This window comes from Oxyura jamaicensis, chromosome 1, assembly GCF_011077185.1.
Source record: "Oxyura jamaicensis isolate SHBP4307 breed ruddy duck chromosome 1, BPBGC_Ojam_1.0, whole genome shotgun sequence".
Taxonomy (NCBI): domain Eukaryota; kingdom Metazoa; phylum Chordata; class Aves; order Anseriformes; family Anatidae; genus Oxyura; species Oxyura jamaicensis.
The window spans coordinates 116,031,553-116,054,414 of NC_048893.1; the positions used below are offsets into that span (position 1 = coordinate 116,031,553).

Genomic DNA, 22,862 nt, shown 5'->3' on the forward strand with positions numbered 1-22,862 from the left:
GTCTTGCATTCTGGAGCAATACTATCACTTATCTACAGCAAAAGAGCAAAAATTCACCCTGAGTTTTCCTTACAAAACCCTGCCCTGTCCTCCTGAAGCCAACACAATGAGCACAGGAACATCACCATACCCAACACGTGAGCTTTGGCTCTTCCCAGTTGGCTTTCCAGAGGGTTCGCTGTGCTGGAGGACCGTGCACCCACCCCACCACTACACACAAGCCCGATTTTCAGGCGTCTCCCACTGCCCTTTGCAGTTCAAAGCGTTTTGTTCTAGGCTTTCTCTGGCCTGTCAGAGCAAGGTAGGCAATACGGGCTGCAGAGCCGGGCAGCCGAGCGCAGCTCTTTGTACTTCCCCGTTTCCTCATCGCTGATGTCTATGCCTTATATATTTTTCATGGAAGGCTGTGCTGATCGTGCAAAGGCGCCTCCTTGCCTTCCCTCGGGTCTGATTTTTTTCTCCGGTTTTGTGTACAAGGGGGTTAATTACAAGTCGGCATCTCCCCCCCCCCCCAGCAGATGTGGAAGCCAGATGAGAAGTGAGATTGGGGTAGGGTAGGGGTGAGCACAGCTCCCGGGCTCCGTCCTCAGCACGGAGGGGGGTTTGCATCTCTCCTTGCCTACTCCGGCATGGATTCAGCCCGGCAGAAGAGCGTGCATCCATCCCAAAAGAAACTACAGCACATCTCCCCGGTCAGTGCCCTGTCACTGTTCTTTTGAGATGGGATGTGGGGGGGGGGAGCACTGCCCCATGCTCTTTCCTCCCTTCCCCTGGGGCTCGGCCGGGTCCCATTTTGTTCCTTGCTGCTACTGCTGTAATAATAATAATAAAAAAAGGGGCTCAGCCAATTCTCCTGAACCTGAACACAGAAGGAAGGAGACAGGGAGTGAAAAATGTGAAATCAAGTAGGAGTTTTTTCTTTCCCAGCCAATGCCATCACTCAGGAGTGGGGCTGGGACCCCGCAGACACCCCCAGCAGTGACTGTGGGGGGAAATAGTTATTCACACTGGAACCAGGAGCAGAAGAGCTGCTGCTCCCATCTGAGACAGCTCGTTACCGCCCCGAGTTTGCTTAAAATACAGCTCTAATTACCTGTTTAAACAATAGCTCTGTCCCTTCCTTGGTCTATGAAGACTGCACACATTTTAATTATCGGGAAGACCTTGGCCATTCACCTTTCAGAGGTATTTAATGCTTCCAGTCAAATGCCTGCCCCGATGCACTCTGTTACCATGCCACCTCTCGAACTCTCACTGGCGGAAAACTGCAGGGTACCGCTGGTGAGATGACATTCTCAGGCAGGATTTTTTTTTCTGCATAATCACGGTATTTGGGTTAATTTTGCTTTGCCGGGCACATTAGTCTTTGGCTCTTAAAGAAGAAGACTCAGGGCCTCCCCCTGCATTTCCTTTTCCCCTGTGCACACGTGAAAAATAGGGCTTAGCCTGCATCTTGATGTGTGATAATATTGTAATCCTGTAAACGGATGGCAAAGCTGTTCCTGGGGCAGGGCCGCATGTTTTGGAGCAAGCACAACCAGAGCAGAAGGGTGTTGTTCCATCCATCCCGTCCCCACAAAACTCCTTATTTTGGGGCATTTTCCTAATAAGCAGCGGTCTGGGAAAGGCTTTGGACTGGAGAGCAGCTCAGCAAGGGTTTCTGCTCATCCCATGGGCAGCATTTCCTGGGTCTCCACTGGTGGGCAGGGGGACCATCCCTTGCCACACTGGGGCCACAGGGCTATCCCGTGCCAGGCAGGGGCAAGGGCTGGTGTTCCCTGGGCCATAAAGGGTGGCAGCAGGGCTTAGCTTCAGCAGAGCATGCAAGAAGGGGCTGGGGTGCTCAGGGGAGGGGAGGACACGTGTTTGCATTCAGAGAGGAGGAGGAGGACAAACACGGCCTGGCCTGTAAGCCCCTGCGAGGTTTTGTCCACGAGGCTCAAAGCAGCCTGCTCGGAGAAACCCCAAGTAACTCCACGAGCTGCCTGCAGGGCCTGGAGCTGTAAATCTCAGCAGCCTCGATTTACAGAGCTCCCAGGGCTTTCCACCAGGTTAGAAGAGCCCTGGGGAGCAGGCAGAGGAACACCTGGCTGCTTCCTCTTGCCGACACCGCGGTGCGGCCGCTTGTGTTTTTTTTTTCTCCCCTTCCCTCCAGGAGCTGGTAAAGCATAACAGAGCCTTTCGGGGACGGAGGATGCTGCTCTGATTTAGGGTAATTGCCCGTGTGTCATGATTCAGCAAATCAGCCGAGCGCTCGCCCGCCCCTGGACGTGATTAACTGGACGTGATTAACTGTAACGACGGCGGGGGTCTTCCAAGGGACCTGGGCACGTGCCTCCCTGCTGCGCGAAACCTGGCTCCCAGGTACTGCGGCCGCGTGCCCGTCCCCTCCGAGGAGCAAAGGAAAAGAGGGGGAAAAAGGGGGGAGAATGCATCACCAGATGCCCCAGTTTTTTCGTGCCTTTTTATTTTATTTTTTTTTTTATACCTCGTAGTCTCACCAAAGCCTTTCATCCGCTGGCCTGTTTTCTACCTTTGATGGCCAGCCTTTCATTTTACTTTGAGGCCTCCCCCTCAAAAAAAGCTCCTCGCTGCCTCGCCAGCACATTTGTTCCTCCCTGGCCAGATGCAGATGTGACCGATTTGCTTCCCCGACACAATGCGAGGGGAAGCGGGGGCGAGGAGGCGAGGCAGGTCTGTGAAGTCGATTTGCGCGGCAGAAGCCAGCGAGCAGAGCGCCGCGCTATTTATTCGCCTGCTTCCACCGGGGTCTTCGGTGTCCCAGCAATGGTAAATCTTAACTTTCATGCTATGGTGCACCGGGATGCAATTTACTTCAAAGACAGCATAAATCCCCGGCTGCCGCTTATATCACAGGGCCGTTACATAAAAAGGGCTTATGTGCTTTGGTCCCGGGGACAGGTTTGCACTTTTCTGCATGGATCTAAGCTGACCGCCCTGTGGTTGCCCTAAAAACCTCAGGGCCACCAGAAAATAGGCTGTGCTTGCCCCCCCGAGCCATCAGATGGCTCATCCCCGCTCCGCCAGCGCTGGGTGTGCTCTCCCGGCCCTCTCATCCGCCCCTTGTCCCCAGCGGTCTGCTTGGCAGCCCCGGACAGCCGCGGTGCCCGGGAAGACTGGCCGTTGTGTGCTAGCTGAACAAAGATTGAGCTGGAAAACATCCAGTGAAATTTCTAATAATTTAATTTCTTGGCTGAACGTGGGAATCTAGACATTTTATGAATATTGCTTTCGGAGTGAAGGAGGAGGGAAGAAATCCCTTCTGCCCTCTGTAGTTCAACCATATTAATAATGTCTTATTTGCGAAGCTGTTTATGCGTCCCTTCCCTTCTGCCGGGGTGCTGCTGTTTATCTGCCCTCATCAGGCCGCTGCTATTAGCTGGCTTCATCATGCAGCAATGCTTCATCGTTAGCCAACGTTGCTTTATCGCGGCGAGAGGGAAGCCAGCCATTCCTCACGGAACCACCCATATTTCATGGCCAACTAAGCAATATTGCAAAAACATTGAGATTCCTCAATTTCCTTGATCATATATAGCAGACGCTGATTTGATGCTAGGGAAAACTGATTAGCACAACCCTTCCTGGCTAGTATGTCACGGCGCTGACAGCACGGAGGCAGCGAGCTTGTCCAGCAATGGAAACGCTATTACCAAGCACATTTTTCATGCGGGGAGAAGGAGCTTTTTGAGCTGCTTCTGTGTACCGAAAACAAATTTCCCAACGCCTGCATAGCAAAGTGCCGGGGTTATAATCCACTCCCATACAACATCACCTTCAGACGTGTTATTGCCAGAGTGTAAAATCCCATCTCCTCTCCCGCTGGAGCCCCACCGTCATTAATCGAAGGCTTTCCACGGCCGGGGGCCTGTCTGCCTCCCAGGCAGGGCTGTGAAGCCACGGGCATTACCGGGTGATGTCCCCACACACAGCTGCGGGGTCCCTCTCACAGGGGTGGCTGAGCCGTAGCGGTGGGGGGGCCGAAATCCGGTGTGTATAATTTCAAGGAAATGGATAGGCTTGCCTCGGCTAAAAATCGAGATCAAAAGTTCAGGGTTAAATTCAGCTGTCAGGTCTAGATAAGCTTATCTCCAAAAAAGTGGCTTAGGCGAGATCTGCTCCGGGCTGAAATGCTTAACGGGTGACCCGCGGGATGCTGCGCCGCTGCAGCTCCCAGCAGGGCTCCCTCCGGGCCGCGTGTCCCCCGCCTGTACGGTGCTGAGCCTGCAGGGGGGATGTGGGGAGATGGTGGGTCAGGACAGCTGCGCTCCCACCTCGGGCCCCCGTCGATTTACGCACTTTTGCTGAGCTTCTGTGTCCCAAAGAGAGGGGTGAGCGGTGAGCACCGTGTTTGTGTTATTACACAGAGGTCTGCTTTGGCAAATAGGGGGAAATTACAGATTTTTTTTTTGTCTTTGTGTCTTTTTTTATTATTTTTTTTTTTCCCGCTATCTGAAAAAAAGGCACATCTGTAATCAGCTGTGGGAGCGGAACAGCCCTCTTCATTTATTTTAGAGCATCCTTCAGGCGCGTCTCGTTAACAACCATGCTCCCCAGGGTGGGAAGGCACCACCTGGAAAACCCAGGGGCATTTTGTTCCCAGATCGGGTGCCCCCACTTCATCCCCTGGGATGCCGGGGAGGGGACGGGACGAGGCTGCACCCGGAGGGGTTGCCAATCCTGCCTCCTCTTTTCAATAGCTGCCAAAGACCGTGGAGTGTTTAAACCTTCATGCACATGGATGGGCTGAGGATCGGGGAGTGTTTAAACCCTGCCCTTCATCCACACAGACGGGTTGAAGGCATTGCCAATTGGAGGCTCACACATTCGCACGCAGGCAAGGCACAGCTGCTCCAGCCTCCGTCGGCAGTTTCCGTGGTGCACGGACATGACGGGTCTCTGGGAAGGGCAGTAAATGGGAAAAAAAGGTCATTTGATCAATCATTTTGCAGCCTAGTGGCACGGTGGCCTTTCTGGGGAAAAATAAATCAATCTCTCCAACCCATCCCTGTTTTTATAGCCTACGCAGAAGTTTCTGGGTTGCAGCACGGAGACGCAGCTCCTCATTAAAGGGAGAGGTGCCCACTCACCTCACCAGCCTGTTGCAGTGGGAAATTAATGATGAAGCAATAAGACAAGCCTGGACGACTGCCAGCATCATGAAACAATGGTGGGGAAAGGGAAGGACGAGGCTCCTGTGTTGCCCAGGTACCCACGAGGGGCCATCAGCACTGCTCCTGCCTACCGCCACCCCCCAACCCCTTTGAAGTTGCCCCATAACCACCGGGGTGGCCCAGGGAGACAGCAGCTCCAAGGGATCCCGTTGCCCAGGCTTTTCTGGCAGTGTATGACTTCTGTGCAGGGAGGCAGATATATGCATGCAGATGTAGGGCTGTGAGGATGTCACCTTCCAGCCAAAACGCAGAGCGCCTTGTATTAGAGGTGGCAAAGAGAGGTATCCAAATGCAACAAGGCGAGTCATTGCCACGGTGCGGTTGCTACCTTAAAATGATCCCAAAATGTTCGAGAGACTGAAAATTACATGTTTCTTCTCTCTAAGAAAAAAAGAAACAGCTGTTCCAAAGGTCTGGGAATACTTGTTTAAACTTTTAACATTCCCTATGCTCTTCTGTTCCTATCTTACTTAAAGGTAGACGATGAAATTCTGGGAAGAAAAAAAAATATTTTTAAAAACAAACTTTCACAGTTTCTAAGAATAATGGGAACATTATCATAGCTTTGCAACCCAAGAAGCCTTCACTGATAGTTTCACTTAAAGAAATCCAGATGCGGCAGCAATTAGACCCTTAAATGAAGCTGCCTTCAGTGCTGTATCCAAACCCACCACGTGTGAGCATTACACTGAGAAAGTAAAAAGGGGATGTATGAAATAAACCATTTCTTTGCTCCTCAGACCCTGCAGCTTTTCATGTCCATCAACTATCGCTGTGTGAAAAGCTCACAGAGGTTGTTCCCTCAGCTAGTCACTGATTTACCCCAATGAAAATTCAGGTTAAACCAAGAAATCCTAGGGAAGAGATTACTTAAAGACAATTTGATATTGTTTTCTTTGCACTTTGAGGGTCAGAATTTTATATTTTTGGTGGAAGTGATAAAACAGCTTGCTCTGCTGTTATGGGAAAAATGCCACCCTATGTTGCTAAACTTGTCCTAAGCCCAGAACATTTGGGAACTGTTGGCAGGTGCATCTGCTAAGCTGAATTTCTGCATCCTGATCTCCTGCCCAGGTCTCTGAGGCCCCAGCAAGGTGCTTCAGAGAGGACTTGAGGCCAAAACATGATGGGACATCCAAAAGAGGGTGGCGGGACAGTCATAAGAGGGAATCCCCAAAGAGGTTTGGTGTGGGGACATCAGATGAGGTGCTGGAGTGGAAGAGGTCTCTTCAGCCCCTCCTACCAAAAATAAATGGGAGTGGGGAGTTTAACTCCAGCTGGACCCGGCTAATCCCTGCTTAGATTATTTCAGCTGTGCCTGGGATTAGGGAACACGTTAGCATGGGCTGATCATGCCCAGAGGACGGTGCTTCTGGCTGACTCCTTAATCCCATCGCTTGGCTCCCGGGATTTGGCTGCCAGCCCCGAGCACCCTGCTCAGCCCTGGGCATGGTGCAGGGCTGGCAGGGGCTTTTAGGGTACCTCTACTTTTGCTCTTCCTTGCTTCACTCTTCCCCCTCCTTCGACAGAAAGCAGGCAGAAGGCTGTTGGCGTGTAGAAAGCACAGTGCAAAGTGATAGCCAGGACCAGGCAGAGCCGCGTTAATTACCCCGGTTTTCTGAAAAGATGCTGCAGCGGAGGATGAAAGGGAAGACAGCTGACTGACGTGAGCGTATTTCTTACTTTTGGCTGAGAGAGGCTTCGGGAAGGGCTTGAGTGATACTTCTGTGAGAGTGTAACGGTGGGGTTGGGCGTGCTGCTCCTCTGACAGCCTTCTGGGAGGGTAGCTCCATCCCCACCTCTGCCCCCGGGGAGAACAAGAAGCCACCAGTCAGCTGCGATGAAAACCCCCCATTTTGGGGGAAAAAAGAAAAAACAACACAAAGGATGTTTTCTGTTTTTAGGAGAAATGAAGCATTCATTTCACTTTTTTTTTGAAAAAGGAAGAAAAAATGAAGAGGATTATGCTAGTTACAAAGAACTATATCTATATCTATATAAAGGTTTGCAAAATTGTTAGGGATTTTGAATTTGGGAAGAGGAGCAGAGGCCTGCAAGTGGCTGGCATCCATCATCTCTCCTGCCAGGAGGAAAAGCTGCTATTGAAGATCACCCAGCAGTTTGTGCATCTGAGCTCCAGCAGGACCACAAGCCTCCGGCAGCCCTGCTTGCAAAACCCCAGAGCAGAGCCCATGGTGCCTCGCCGCATCGAGCATCCCCAGGGGCTCCCTGCGTGCAGCCCCCCGGGGTACCCTGAAAAGCCAGGCTGCCCAAAATCACCACCCAGCCCTGTGCTCGTGCTGAGGGGGAAAATTGCAGAGGCTCCCCAGAGGAAGGTAAACAAAAAACCAAAAAGCCTGCCCCGAACAAATAAATAAAGGAGCAGCAGCAACAAATAAACCCGTGCACAATACAAAAGAGACAATAAATAAAGCCAATTAGCCCACAGGCTTAGCGCTGGCTTACACGCGGCGAGTCTGGCAGAAGGGCAAACCCGAGTGCCGCTGGCCACATCCCTTCTTCCTAGTGTAACAAAAATAAATAAATCCACCCCAAAGGAGCAGCAGGGGCTGACGTGTTGCCAGGAGGAAGCTGGGAGCAGAAGTGAAGGTGCTGCTCTCCACGCCCTTGTGTGAAGGAGGTGGCACCTGCCCTGTCCTCCTGGCCCTGGCCAAAATCTTCCTCATCGGTGCCACTGGAAATGTCACCCCGTCACCCTGCCTTTTAGCTGCTCTCCCCCAGCTGCTGCATCCCTCCTGGTCCCGGTTCCCGTCCCCATCCCTGTCCCCGTCCCCATCCTCGTCCCCACTCAGCAGCCGGCAGCTGCCACAGAGGGCGTGGGGAATGAGCTGATGGTTCAAGTATTTAAGGCCAAGGTGAAGAAGGGATTTACGCAGCCTTCCTGAGACCTTGAACTCTTCCTCTAATCTGGATTTATAGCCATATACTGGCTGCTGAGGCCATTTACTGCCCCTCCTTCATCTTCCAGCCCACGTCACTTGCAAAAAGTGCCCTTTTCGGCACCCCGAGAGCCCTCTCCGCGTCGGTACCCTTGCAGATCCCATCTTTAATACAAGCTGCCTTAAAACCCCAGTGCTTTGGGACCCTGACACACAATATGCTTCTGCGCTAAACATGCCACAGTGTCTCTTAACTCCTGACAACCATTATCCAGCTGCTGAATGAGCCTTATTATAAGCAATTTTTGTAAATCATATTGAAAGCATGAAGTCAAGAAGGGGAAAAAAAAAAGAAGTATCTCAGGTCATGAACTGCAGCAACACCTGGCAGGTTGTTTAAAAAACAAGGAAGAAATGCTGGGGGAGATGTTGACACAAGATCCTGGGGCGATACATCACAGACATCAACACGCAGCTCCCCCCCAAGCCCGCGGCAGGGCTCGCCCACCTCCCCTGCTGTGCGTGTTCCCCCTCCTGGAGCCCCCAAAATATAGCTCAGACTGGGGACCTGGCACATTTTTTCACCGAAAACATTTCCAAACCGGGCACGGCTGGGGCAGGCGGGGGGAAAAACGCACGATTTGGGTATCAGTGTGGAGGCAGCTTGCAGCTTTTTGCCTCCGCCGCGCAGCGAGGCACCGCTGCCGCCTTGCCATTGCTGACGGCAGTCGTGTGAGCCAGGCCCGGAGCGGTGGGCTGGATAAATTATGCATGTCCCTGGTGTGCTGGGGCTGATGTGTGCTGCGCGGCTGGCTCAGCCTTCGGGGTGGTTGGAACGGGCTGTTTTGGCTGCCGCTAATCAAAAGCCCTCCAGCAGCGATCCCGGAGCACGTGGAGATGCGCTGGGGAGAGGGGCTGAGGACGGGAAGGGCTGGGGCAGGCGGGTGGGTGCTGTGTTTCTCGTTTACGCCTTCTCCTCGGGCTGTGCTGATAACGCCCGGCAATTAGCAGCGATGTTCTGAGGGGAAATCCCAGCAGAGAGGGAGGAGGGCACACGGAGGGAGGAAGGAACGCGGTGGCAGGGCGGCTCCTGGGGGTGCTGGGGAGCTCCGATGCCGGGGTGAGCACCGGGACATCAGGCAGCATCAAGGCCAGCACCTTGCGAGGGTGACGAATTAAAGATCAGTGCTGCCACACGCAGGGACGCGCTGCCTCGCTGCCTGCAAGGTGTGTGGCACGTCCCCTACGTGTCCTCCGGCTGCACCGGAGCGGAGCAGCCCCTGCCCACGCCACGGGGCTGGCTGTCACACCGCTGGCCCCAGGTCCCTCGCCGATATCCCCATCCACCCGCTCATTAGTGTTTCGTGACGTGCAGCCTCCTCTTTGCCTGAAATCCCACAATTATGCAGTGCACTGCCTCGTCTCCCCGGCTCCTGCGCGGTGCTGAAACAAAGGCGAGCGGGAAGAGGCAGCGCGGGGAAGCAGCCACGGTTCGGGTTTCGGGCTGAAAGGGAGCCGGGAAGGGAAGGCACTGGCTCGGCGACGAGCTGTAAAACAAAAGGAGGTTTTGGTTTATTTAGCGCGAGGCCATTTTGGCCAGCGCAAAGTATCTATCAAAATGGAGACAGAAAACAGTTCTGCTCGCAAACGCCGGGGCCAAATTGGCTTTGAGACTCGAGTAGTCCTGAGCCAATTAAAATGTCATAATAACGCAACCTCAAAAGAAAAAAAAATAACCACCAACCTGGTGCCTGCTAGTTATGAAAGATATGCAGGGAAGGAAATCATTCCCCAGCTAGGCATGTTTATCCAAATGGCTCTCAGCGAGGAAATCACTAAGTGGAAAGAGAGGGAGGAGGGAAAAAGGCAGCAGCAAGCGAGGTCCAAGCCTGCAGTGTGCTCCACGTTTGCAACCCTGTGCTGGTGCCCTGAGAGCCTTGGCAGGTCCGGGGAGGCTCTGCCCGTGCTGCAGGACCAGGGCTTCGGGGTGGCTTCATTGCAAGCGACGGTGGTAGCCTCTGCTGAATTTCCTAGCCTTGATGAGTCTTTGGGAGACGGGTGTCCCCCAGGTATATCAGCAGTAATGGAAAGTGCCACTGTCACTACAGGCACTAACTCATCATCCTGACGATCCATCGATCCCGGGAAGAGTGGAGTGGAGGGTAAAATAAATGCGGTTTGCTGGGACGGGAGGGGAGGAGGAGAATACTGAAGGCATTTCTCCTCTCCGGCTGCTGAAACCAATGGAAAACCAGCCAGGGACTCCTGCGGGCACAGAAGTGCAGCCTGAGGAGCATCCCAGAGCCTCTCGTGGCCTCCACGGCTGGAGGGGGGGTCTCAGCTCCCCACACCCCAGGGTGGATGGAGGTGGCAAGGGATGAGGGCTCAGGAGCTCGAGTCTCCTGGCTGCCGACCCCGGGGGCTGCCCCTCGCCTAGGGGCCAGCTAGCTGCCACAGCCAAGCACCGTGCTGCAGCTAATTAGCCCTGCTGCAAGGGAAGTTAATTAGCTTGGGGAAAACACCGTGCTAATTTGCCTAACCGGCTTTGGGGACTGAGGTTAACCCTCCGAGCAGGACGGGGTGTACTCCTGGAGGGGGGCTCTGCCTCCTGCACGGGGAGGGGGCCGTGCCCGGGGGCTTTTGGCTCCTTTGAAGGTGCTGCCCCTGCTGCGTGGAGGCCGTGCCCTCTCAGAGCCCCTGTCGGGAAGGTTGCTGTCCTGAGACAGCCCTGAGACCTCCGAGGAGCTCGGCAGGCAGCTGAGACTCCCTGCCCTGGGGTACAGTGGCTACAAGGGGCATGCGGGATTTACGATGCACGCAGCTATGTACTGACCCAGATCTCACTCTTTTTTTTTTTTTTTTTTTTTCTCTTTATTATTCTGCCTTGCCTCAGGAACAGTGTCAGACCCAGAGGGACAACCCGAGCAGGGCATTCAGGCTGTGGGAGCGGGTCCCTGGCTGGGGACAGGTTGTGGTGTGGGCATGGGGAGCTGGGGACAGGTTCCTGGCTTGGAAAAACGCTGTTCCCTCTCTCTGTGCAGCGCTGAGGCTAACACTTCTGATGCCTTTACAATCGCTAAGTGTTTTTGGCACGCAAGCACGTTGCTGTCCTCCGCTCCCTGACCCTGCTGGAAGCCGAGCCCGGTCCAGCACCGCTCACAATGCATGCGAGGAAAAAAAGAGAAAAAAAATCTTCAATGCGAGCTTGCAAGCCAGTCTAAAAATAGAGGTTAAACCGCTCCCTAGTAATTAGCCAGAAGATGGGTTTATTTGCAGCAGTGCAATTTTGGCAGCGGTGCTTTTGGCAGGGGGAGCAGGGAACGTCCCGGCAGCTCTGACCTTCGGGACAGGCTGTGCTGGCCTCCCTCCGATGATTTGGGTAACTGGAGCAAAAAGGGTGACGGTTATCCTGTGGATTTTGTGGCTCTGCAAGCAGGGCAAACTTGCTGTTTTTTCGCCTGCCCCATTGCTGTGTGCCCAGCCTGTGCAAGCAGCAGGGGAAGCAGGCTAATTGCCTCTGGAAGGGGCACGGCGATAACAGCCACACTCAGAGAGCAATCAAAGACGTGGGGTGGCAAACCAAGAGCACGGGGGAAATCCCCTGCCTGCCTCTCCCCGTCTGTCTGAAGCGTTCCTCGTGCGGCGAGCAGGGAGCGCAGCGTCAGAGCGCGCCGTGGTGTTGATTTGTGAGCATCCCCTCCACCGGGACACGCTCAGCTGGGAAATTTACTGGCTGGGAGGTCTCCCCGGGAGCCAGCTTAAAGCCGGCGGTTCCCGAGGCTGGCTCTGGCACGGCGCAGCAGCTGTCGGTGCTGGGTAAAAAGTGAGGAGCAGGGTGGGGACGGCGGGGGAGTGCTCCAGAAAGATGCTTTATGGATGCCCCCGTGCTAGTGTAAACAGGGAGAGGACCAGGAGGGGGGATAGGGACAGCAAACACAGCTCATCCCGTCCTGGTGCACACTTCTCCTGTGCTTGGGTGCTGGGCTTTGGGGCTCTGGGAGATTTGGGGTGTCTGCCAGGGTGGGCCGGCTCCCCCACTGAAACTTGCCTGAGCTCCCCAAAATGACACGAGGAAGGGCAGGGGATGTTGTGTAAACCAGGGCTGCTCATCCAGGCTTCTTTAATGGAAAAGAAGAAAGAGAAATAAAGCCAGCCGTAATGCTGCCTTCAGCGGCAATTAGCAGAGCTTCACGTGGCAGACACGGGAACACCTGGAGCCCTGGTCTGCGCAGCGCAGCGCTGGGTGCAGGGCTAAGCCTGGGTTTTTAGGAGCAGTTATTAGGAATAGCTCTGCAGGATCCTCCTCTCCCCCTCTGCTGCATTTCACTCCCCTCAGCTGCAGCAGCACCGGGAGGATGTTGGCAGAGCAGCTTTTCCCAGTGCTGCTCACGATTCAGAGCCAGTAGAGTCCTGGAGCAGAACCCGCTCCTGGCATCCTTCTAGCGACGTGGCTGGGGCGATGCCAGAGGAGAGTCTGGCTGGGGATTTCTGCTGTTTCTTCATCATGAAAGAAGTTGAAAGAAAAACCCACCCACAGCCAGCAGAGCCCAGCCGAGCTGTGCCCCCCGCGACTCCAGCAGCTTGTGCTCGCCTCGGGCAGGCAGTGGCTGCCCACATTTGCATTTGCTGTTTGTAGGAGGCACACACGTTTCTCCATCCCTTTCTGAACTTCAGGTCCTCTCCCAGCTATCAGACAGCCTGCTGTGAAGGCCTGGACTGAAACAAGGATGCTTCTGTCCCCAAAAGCTGGGACCATCTTCTATCCTCATGGGACACTTTGCAATGGGACACACTGCATCAGAGCAGGGACCAGGAGCCTGGAGGAGCAGCACCCAGCTCTTTTAGGACCACATGCATCTTTCCCAAGGCCGCAGCCCCAGGCTCTCCCACAGCCACCAGCACAGCTCTCCCTTCTCCACGTCCTGATGGTGGGGCTGCAGCCCTGGGCTCGCTGCCACCAGCCCCGGGCTCAGCAGCTTCAGGCAGGTGGCCGGGGGCAGGCATCCACAAAGGCAGAGCTGCCTGCGGCGCTGGGAAGCTGCAGGTGACCACAGAAAGCCTGAGGCTGTTTGCCTTCCCTGCACACACACACACACACGTGTGCATGGGATGTGCTGCGGGGCAGGGACAGCAGGGCAGCACAGGCAGCCAGGTGGCATCAGCCTGGGAGAGGAGGGAGGAAAAATAAATGATCCTTGTGGCCAGCTTCAGGACTTTCCCTGGCATGCTCTGGATGAAACTAATAAAAATAGGGCCTGAGCAGAGCAGGAGCAGGCTTGCTGCCTGCTTTCCAAATCTGTGCAGCCCAGACAGGGAGAGAATTGCTGGAGGAGACATGCTTTCCTCCCCGTGCATCCCTTGCAGAGCCTCCCAGAGCTCTGCATGGGGATGTGGGCACAAGGATGGGACTGCTCTGGTTGGCTGGATGGGGATGGGGCTAAGCCTGATTCCCCAACCCTGAGTCCCCACAGCAGGATGCTCAGCAGTGCTGCAAAGTTTTGGGACCCTCCGGCAGTACTTCGGTGCTGTCAAGGCACAAAAGCAGGAGGCCAAATCTCATTCCTTGGCCTGGGAACCTAAGGCTTGTGCTGACCTGAGGGCTGCCTGCCCCATGCATCACTCGGCTGACAGAGGAGTTATTTTTCTTTTCCAACAGGATCCAGAAAGCAGGTCACTCGGTATGCAAATCTACAGCAAATCTGTCTGCGGCCACTGAGAGGTGGCAACACACGGTGCTCATCAGACGTACCCGCAGCAAATGTCTCTGCACTGTGCATGGGGGAGAGGAGCACTGGCACATTTTTGCACGGCACAGGCACTAGCAGGGGGGCTGCCACGCCAGAAGATGCCGCCCCGTCTGTGGGGATTTCAGCCACAATGGCCTCAGCAGGATCCAACACCACGGTCCTGAGCAGCTGTTCTCTGAGAGCAATTAAAACACAGTAGCCTGATAGCAATAAGCAGATCAATCAAACCCTCCACGAGGCAGGGGACCCTGGGGCTTCCCGCATCCCCTCCTTCCCCAGGAGGCGAGAACAGGCATGTGGGGTGGGAAGGGTTTCACACCCAGGGCAAATCGCGCCCCTCCAGCAGCCTGTCTCCCCGTTCCTGATGCATACTCTGAGCCTCGGAGGCTTAAGGAATAGCAGCACTTGTCTTCACGGGCATTGCGGGACAGAGATCCTAACCCCTTTGGCTCAGCCGCCGAGGGAAGTTTCCAGCCAAACCTTCCAGGGCTCTGGAAACTATTAAACCCCACAAACCCCAGCTGGTTTTTATGCCTGCCCCAGGCTGCAGCCTCGCGTCCTGGGTAATGATCCCTCGCGGTGTGCCAGCTCACCTCCCCTTCTCCCAGCTCGGCGCCCATGCCCTTTTGTTCCGCGGGCGCCGAGGGCTGCGAGCCCATCGCTAATTACTGCAGCGGGGGCTTCCAGCTCCGCCGCCGACGCCAGGGCTTGCGGCGGGCTCCTGGCGGACAAAGTTCATCCCCCTGCTTATTTCCTTCCCCGAGACCATTATCTCTCATTTACATCTAAACTAGTTTTTCATGGGGGTTTAAATGCTGGCCCTCCCCCTGCAGGCTCGGTGCGAATGGATTAAAAGTTCCTTCCCGGGATGCTCGCATCCTGCGCGCTTTCTTTTCGCTCCTTATTTAAATCACACACTGTTTTGAACCGAACCTTTTATTTCCTTCCAATTATTATTTCTGGTGTGTTTTCCAGAGCCTTAGAACATGGCATCTGATTATAAACAAAGCCTGGGAATAAAGCCCCGTTCCTTCCCTTCATTAGGGACACAAAGGACTGCTGTGCGAGCCAAGCAGCACTCGGTACGCTAGCGCAGCTTTACACCCCAAACCACCTCCCAGCTCTCCGCAGAGCAGACTGGGGGCTGCATCCGTGCCTTCCCAGCACCCTTCCCAGGCTCCAGCCAGCTCCTTCCCTCCCTAAATTAACGCCCCATTACGTGGTGCCAGCATTCATCCTGGAGCTGCTGTTGGACCACGACCCGGTGCAATTCTCTGCTAACACTTCATGCCTGTCCTCCTGCCTGCCTCTGCGTGGGGGACCTGGGGAGCTCGTGGGGAAGCCCAGCAGGCTGCAGGCCCCACAGCCGGAGGGGTCCTTGCCAGTCACCCTTAAGCCTAAATTAATGAGAGTGAGGAGGTTGTGGGCTAAGTGATAAGCCCGAGGGCATAAAGGCAGTCAGTGGCAGGCACTGCATCCCTCCCAGGCCTGGGGTCTTGCGAACAGGTCATCAGGAAACCACCTGAATCCAACCAGAAGTAGAGGAAATCGCCCCCTCCTCAACACGTTTCCCATATTCAACATCCTCAGGCACACAGGAGTAACGTTGGCTGCCTCTTACTAAACACAGGAGGGAGATCTTTTTATCGAAACGATGCATCACTGAGCTGATCACCTGCAGAAGTCTCTTTATGTGAATGTTATTGATCTCGCAGAACATTACGGGACAGCATTTTCAGAATAAATGACTCATTTGTGCCTAGTTTTAAGAACACTTCTGATCCCTGATGAGAGGTTTGGGGGTCACCTGTGGCAGACGAGAAGCATTTGGAGTTGCAGGGGTTCGGGACAGGTTTCAAAAGCAGCACGGGGACTGTCAGAAGCTGTTTGCCAAATGTACAGAGGATGGGAGTCACATCAGTGGTCTCCTCAAAGACTTCTTTTAGCTCGGAGAGGCTTTGTCTAACAGGCTTTGCACAGGTCTGCAAGGCACGATACGAGCCCTGCCGTCCTGATATACCGTGCTTCTCCTTTGGGACCGCGGGCAATTCAGGTTATCCCTGTCTCTCTTAAAATCCCAATCTGTAGAACAGAGATATTGCTGCCTGCAGTAAATGTCTGCAGAGTGCTTGAATGGGAGGGTTATTACCATTAAATATCCGTGCAGCTCTCACCTCAGCTGCCCGGGGAAGCAAGGCTGCAGCAGGCTGCTCTGCAGAGCGGTGCTGGGGCCAGCACGGGCTGGCAAACACGGGCAAATCGGGAGCATTTTGGGGTGTTCTTCTCCAGATATTTGACATCTGATGTGACAGGCTGCTGCGGGCACTGGAGGCTTGCCTTCACTTTAAAAATGGCTGAAGCAGGCCACGCGCTGCCTTCTGAGCCCATGTCCACACGCCGGGCTGGCCTCTCTGCCTGGTGTCAGATAGAAACGAAATTAACACCAGCATCCCAGCGGTCCGGGTCAGGCCAACCTTCGGAGGATATACACATCCAGGGAGGTCATAAAGCGCTGCAAAACCCACTAACGAAACCACTAATTGGATTCTTTCGGCCGTGCTCCTCCTTCTCCGCCAGTCTCGCCCTTCTCGAACCGCCCCGTGCTGCTTTTAGACTGCAGAGCCCCAGCCTGTTTTGGGAACGGCTCCGGAGCTTTGTGTTACTAATTCTGTGATTCATATTGTTTGTACTGGCAGGGAATGCCCCGCGATGTTTTATCTCAGCCAGTCTCTGCCGGCTGCTTAAAATACCCGCGGTTGTTGTTCCTGGCAGGCGGGTCCGCCCCGGGTCACGGCGCGATGCTCCCACATCAGGCACAAGCTCACGGCCACCCCCCAGTGCTGGTGGTCCACAGCAGATGGGAAATCGAGGGCTGGGGGAGAAACGGGGGAAAGCTTTTGGGTTGGCAGGGGACAGATTAAATTAAGGCAGCTGGAGCTGGGGTTGTCGTCCTCGTTGTTCCCAGCGCTGCTACAAGAAGTGGGCAGAGGGGAGCAAGCACAGGGCCAGAGCATGGCTGGGGAGGTTGTGGGGGCTCTGCTGGCGTGCTGTGCCCCAGATCAGCCACCAACATTCATAGCTGCTGGCAGGCACATTGGGGGCACATTTCTCACCCTCCTCCTAACCCCTGCGCGTTTCAGCCTGAGCTGCCTCGCATTTGAACCTTCACTGATGCCTTTTGCAGCCCTCCAAACCGCAGTGAGCTGGGGAGAGAAGCTAATTACGGCTGCCCGACAGGCTGCTAAATATTAAGAGCCCGATAATGGTGCAGACAGGGGGACATCAGCCTCTGAATGACAAAAGCCGGTAGCCAGTGGTTACGGACGAGGGGCTGCAAAGCGCAGCAGCGTTGGCTGCTGGGGCCAGGGCCGTGTACCAGTGCTGGGCAGGAGGGCTCCGGGCCTCCCTTGCTGCCCTGCCTCTGGGAAATCTGCTGGCACAAATCCATGGGCAGCGGGGGAGAAAGAAAAAGCCACAAGCCCCCGGTGCTCAGAGGTTGTTTGCTCTCGACACCGGCGCGTGGCACAGCAGGGGACAGGCACAGCCTGGATCTTGGGGCTGGGCATGTTACTGGGAGTCCCAGCCAGTCCTGGCCATGGGTACAAGCTCCATATTTTGTGGGAAAACAAACAAACAAAAATAAATAATAAGAAAAAAACAAACAGGTAAAAAAGGTTTTGAAACTTGCCTAGATCCCGCTTCCCCCTGAAAATTTAATTCCCGCAATTGTTACAAGGAACACGTAGGATTACTACAGCTGAAAGAAATGATAAAAAGCGTTTCGTTTTCTCAGCTCGTTTGCTTTCTACATCTGGCAGCACTTTGTGTGCAGGCAGCTTCACCGCTTTCCCGAGGTGGATCGCCTGGAAATGGGAGCTGAGGAATAACAGTGCAAGATGTTTCTTAAACTGTTCTGCAAATGCTTCTGCTTCTAACGACCAATAGACAAGCTAAAGCCCTTGGCAAAAAATGATATGACAATAAATAACACATCAGTTTGCAGTGTTATTATAATGGCGAGGAAAACCTCTGCGCTCCTTATTTAATATCCAGACACTACCTCGCAGCACAGCAGAGTGCAATGTGCTGGCAGGAACTTTCCCAAAGCAAAACTGCACCGCCACCTATTATTGTCCCCAAATGTGCCGTCAGGAAGGGAGATGTGGCTCCCTCGGGTGCCTCCCACCTTCCCCGTGGACCAGTTCAGCCCGTCAAAGCTTCATGTCCTCTGAGGGAGGTGATAATACCCATCTGATCTGATCCGGTGCTCGGGATGCGCTCTGACTTTTGGGGTCCCAACAGTAGGGTGCTCAGGAAGGATGTGAGAGTGGGGGCCTGGAATATGTTCCACACATTTCCCTTAGGGCCTCTAGACCGTCACCAGCTGCCCTGGGGGCCCACTCACAAACACCTTCCCCCATCTCCCTGGATGAGAAGGCGAACAGAAGACAGATCCCCGGATCTCCATCACCGCCAGGTCTCCAGGTCTCAGCAGCTCAGCACGGTCCCCAGTGCCTGCAGACAGATCATGCCTCCCTCAGATGGACAGGACAAAGCCCCGTGTGCTGGCTGTGGCTTGATTAGAAATTTTTGAATAAAATGACTTTTCCGTGAGACAATGCATGCTCATCAGGGCTGATATTTTCCCCAGGAGCAAGCAGCTGCTGTATAAACCTTCACACGGAAAAAGAAAAAAAAAAAAAAAGAAAAAGAAAAAGATGGAATTTCTCCTGAAAGCCAGGATTCGGAGAAGGATATAGTATCAGCCCTGCCTGGCCATTAGCCAAAGATTAGGATGAGGAAAAGACTGAGTGCAAATCTTCCAGATGAGCAGAGCTTGTACCTGAACCTGGGTCTCCGATGCAGTAAATGGGTGTGTTGGGCCCGCTCAGTGATGAAAAGCTGTCATGAAGCATCTATTTCTCCAAGAATCTGGGTGTGGGATGGGGAAGGAAAAAAATAAAATTCAAAAAAAAAAAGAAGCAAGAAAGGCTGAAAAAAAGAAAAGAAAAAGAAAGAAAGAAAGAAAGAAAGAAACCATAACAGTGAAACTGGAAGCTGTCATCAGACAAGGAAGACTTCCAGCTACGAGCCTACTCTCAGCTATTCTCACTCTGAACTACTCAGCAAACCCCCCAGGGGGATCTCCAAAGTTTCCTTTTCTCTTCCTCCTTCTTTGAATGCACACATTGTATTCAAATGCAATACAAACGTCCATATATTGTAATACACGCATTTTCTTCAAAGCGTTTTCCACACAAGCCGCATGTAAAACTTTCTGCTAAACCTTCTGGGCTTTGTGCAGTACACATACGACTCTCCGCTGAAAAGCAGAGATTTTACAGAGACCTCTTTGCATAAAAGTTTGCATCATGGAACAAAATTGTGTTCCGCACAGAGGCTCGAAAATGGCACAAAAATTAAGATTTTAATTTTAATGTGATCTTAAACGCTGGTCCCAATTAAGCATATGCCCAAGTCCCATTGGAGTTAAGCACATCATTTCTTTGCTGAACAGGGAAGGCTGCTGAATCAGGACTCTAGACTGTAAAATTGCTCAATTGCCTTCAAATTTCTGGGAAAAAAAAAAACTAGCGTGCTCTGAAAGCAATCACAAAATACATTTGGTATTCAAAGAGTATAAGTGAGTGCAGGGCTTATAATTAAATCCTTATCTACGAAGCTGCTACTGAGTGACTGTACATTCTGGGTAATTTTTAATGGCCTGAAACTCAAAAACCAGCATAACCGATTTTTATTTTTTATTTTATTTTTTTATATTTTTTTTTCCAGAAGACACAGCTAGTTAGCTATAATTCTGCAACAAATCCATTACTGCAAAACAAGCCCCTGATCCTGCAAAGCATGAATGTGCTTACTCCTAGCTGTCCGTGTGTACCCGGGGAAGCCACAGCAGAAGCTACAGGCGTTAGCACCGAGCATCGTGCAAGAGTGGGGTGCAAAGAAATACAAGGCTCAGGTCCAGCCCTGAAGCGCTCAGCAGAGCTCAGTCCCATGGCTTCGTCTGCCCAGGGCCTGGGAGAAAGTGCATGGCAAGGTGACGTGTGTGACACCACTGGTGACATTAACTGTGACCAGCCACGAGAGGGCAAAAGCTTCTTTCACCCTCCTTCCCTTAATTATGTCATATAGTCCTTAATGATGCCATATTTCCTCAGAAATGTCTTGTCAACACTTTTTGCCTACGTGGGAAGCGTGGTTATGTATCAGCCGCGGTTTAGTAAGAAAAGTCATCCCTTAAAGAAAGGATGCAGAGGGCAAATTTCAAACCTGCATAGGTTGTTTTTTAAAGCCTGGTAATTTAAAAGGCAATGTGTCCGATTTTGCTCAAACTTTTGGGAAAATTCTCCATGTTCCTTCCACCATTTGAAGCCGAAATGAGTTTTGCATCCCATAACACTGTGGGGGCAAGTCTCAAAGTGGAAATTGCATGTCTGCCTGCTGGAGCAGGGCTGTTGCCTTTTCAGAAAGCGCCGGCAGTGGACAAGCTCTCTCCCCGTGCCATTTGCTGTAACACCGGAGTCCTTGAGAAGGAAATTATGTCACAGTTCCAGAAATAAGAAATCGCACAGCTTTATCTACAAACAAGCTGCACAAAAGGCTCCTACGCAGGTCAAAGCATGGCAGGGACCTCTTGTGGACCTGTCCTCCTTGGGCAAGGGGTGCAGCCCACCCGCACCACGGAGGGGTTTGGGAGCTGCTCCCAGCCAGGGAAGCTGCTGTCCCAGGGGGTTACAGAGCAGCAGCAATGTCACAGATACGTATAGGAAGGTGCTGTTGGGCTTCCAGGCCTTGCCTGAGCTTTCTCTGCCCCGAAACCCAGTGTGACTGGAGGGGTGCCTGTGGCTCGAGGGTGGCCAGGTCTTTGCATAAGGAGCAGGGACAGACGGACAGGGGCAGGTGGGAATCTGTCCCAGCAGCTGGGGGCTGGCGTCGCATCCCCTGGCTCACTTTGGGGATGAGATGCTTGAGCTCTTCTTTCATTATCCTGGGCTTTTTTTTTTTTTTTTTTTTCCCTGAATTTTGCCTATCTGTGCATTTTATTGGCTTCCGCACGTTGGTTGCTAGGTAGCTCCCACTCCTACTCCCTTCTGCTCTCCCTCAACTTACTGCAGCTCTCCAGTAGTTCCCCCATCCTTTAATTACATTAATATCTCTTACAGTCAAATGAAAAAAAAATATAAATAAATAAAGCCGGGAACAAGCAGAGGCCAGTCAGCACAGCAGGCCTCCATCTCTGGGCTTTATCTTAATCCCTCCTTCCTGCTTTTCCAAGCAGACCCCTCGAGTCCTTCCCTTCTCCCGAGAAAAGCCCAGGCATCTCTTGAACTCATTTACGCACTTTGCCTCCGCCGTCTCCGCCGTAACTTGTTCCATATGTCTGCTTGGCTTCGCCTTCTGCCGCCGTTCCCTGCTTGCTCCCAGCTCCTGAACCCCTCAGATCGCGGCGCAGCGGCTCTTTGTTGCCTTAATTGGATCATCGGCCTCCCTGCAAAGCCTCCCCAGACGGCCCTGCTCCCCGTGCCCCTGCCTCGGCCCGCAGCCGGCAGGGAAACGCACAAATAGATCGTGTGAGTGAAATTTAAAATATATGAAAGCCGATCGCCACAGGTGCGCTGACGGCTGTCTCCCAGCCATCGGCTGCAGACGGATGCCTCTCCCCAGCAGGGACCCGGGGCCACGTGCTGGGGGGGTGCCCTCCTCGTGCCCCCCTGCTGCCCTGCCACGGGGACAGCTGCCTCCTGGGGCCGCCGGGTTAAGAAAAGGCCGCCCGTGCTGGGAAGGGAGCGCTCTGCAAGGCCCCGGAGAGGAGGTCCTGGCTCTCCTCCAGGCTGAGGGATCAGCCAGCGGGCAGCGTGCCTCCGCCTCCTGCCCCACGGTGCCCAGAGCCCCTGCCCCTGGCCCTGGGCATCTCGTGCGGTGGATGGCACGGCGGGGACCCGGCACCCCCATGAGGGTGGTGGCATGGGGCAGGGGGTGTCACAGCCATGGCACTGCAGGGTTTCCAGCCCTCCGCCATCCACCGAGAGCGAACGGCAGGTGTTTTTGCCAAGCTGTGGGAATCACCCAGCCGTGGTGCTGATAAAGGCCATGCGCTCGCAGCCAGCAGGGAGGGGAGGAGAAGGACCTCAGAGCACCGTCTCGTGTTGCTCAGTACATGGCGTGCCTGCCTCGCAAGGAAAAAAAAAACACTGAAGCTTGGGGTAATTTTTCTGCTCGCGGAAAGTAATAAGAGCCCTACCTATGTTTATCAACACTTGAAATCTCAATTGCAGCGTCATACTGTTAGAAAGCTTGCTTACTGTCTTATTTTACTTTACAACGCAAAAACTTCGGTGGGTGAATTACAGTGCGGTATGCAGGGAGCCTGGCTGCTAGCTGAAGCCTGGGGGCAGAAATTCCTGTCCCTTAGCCATGCATATCTCTGAGGCTCCAGCCGAGAAAGCACTCGTCCTCCCCTCGGCTCAGACAAAACCTTCCTTGTAGACACACAGCGATGTGTGTCCTCCAGCCCAGGGCAGGAGGCTGCCAGCTGTACGTGCCGCTCAGCGCACACTGCGGCTTTGTTCGCAAGGGAGCCGTGCTGTGCTGTGCCGTGCCGTGCCGTGCCGCAGAGGAGGTCTCTCCCGGACAGTCCTGCAGTTTTTTGGCTGGCTGGAAACCATCTTCTGCTTTCTGCTCCTGAGCCTGGTCTGAAATGCTGACGGTCATTCCAGCTGGGAAGCGATGGTACCGGGACACCAGCACCGAGGGCAGTCCTGAGCCGGCTCTCCTCCAGCTGGGTGCTCCTTGGTCTTCTCCTGTAGGCATGTCAGCACAGTGGTAGGCACCGTCCTGTGAAGGTTTTGTGCTTCCCGTCACTTGGCAGCTTTGGGTTGCAAAGAGATCGGGTACAAAACCACTTTTCTGATCGCCTGCTTTATTTTCTTTTGTGCTCTCACCTTCCTGCCCCCTGCAGAAACAAGAGTGCTGCTGCCTCTGCACTTCGTCACCACGTA

At 53.8% G+C, this 22,862-nt stretch overlaps 1 long non-coding RNA gene across 1 annotated transcript; it reads right to left on the reverse strand.

Moving 5' to 3' along the window:
• Window positions 1-19,617: 19,617 nt before the first annotated feature.
• LOC118160920 lies at window positions 19,618-22,558 on the reverse strand. The gene is made up of 2 exons (XR_004747760.1): window positions 22,167-22,558; window positions 19,618-22,034 (listed from the first exon to the last, which is right to left on the reverse strand). It is a non-coding gene; the product is annotated as an uncharacterized LOC118160920 (long non-coding RNA).
• Window positions 22,559-22,862: the final 304 nt, after the last annotated feature.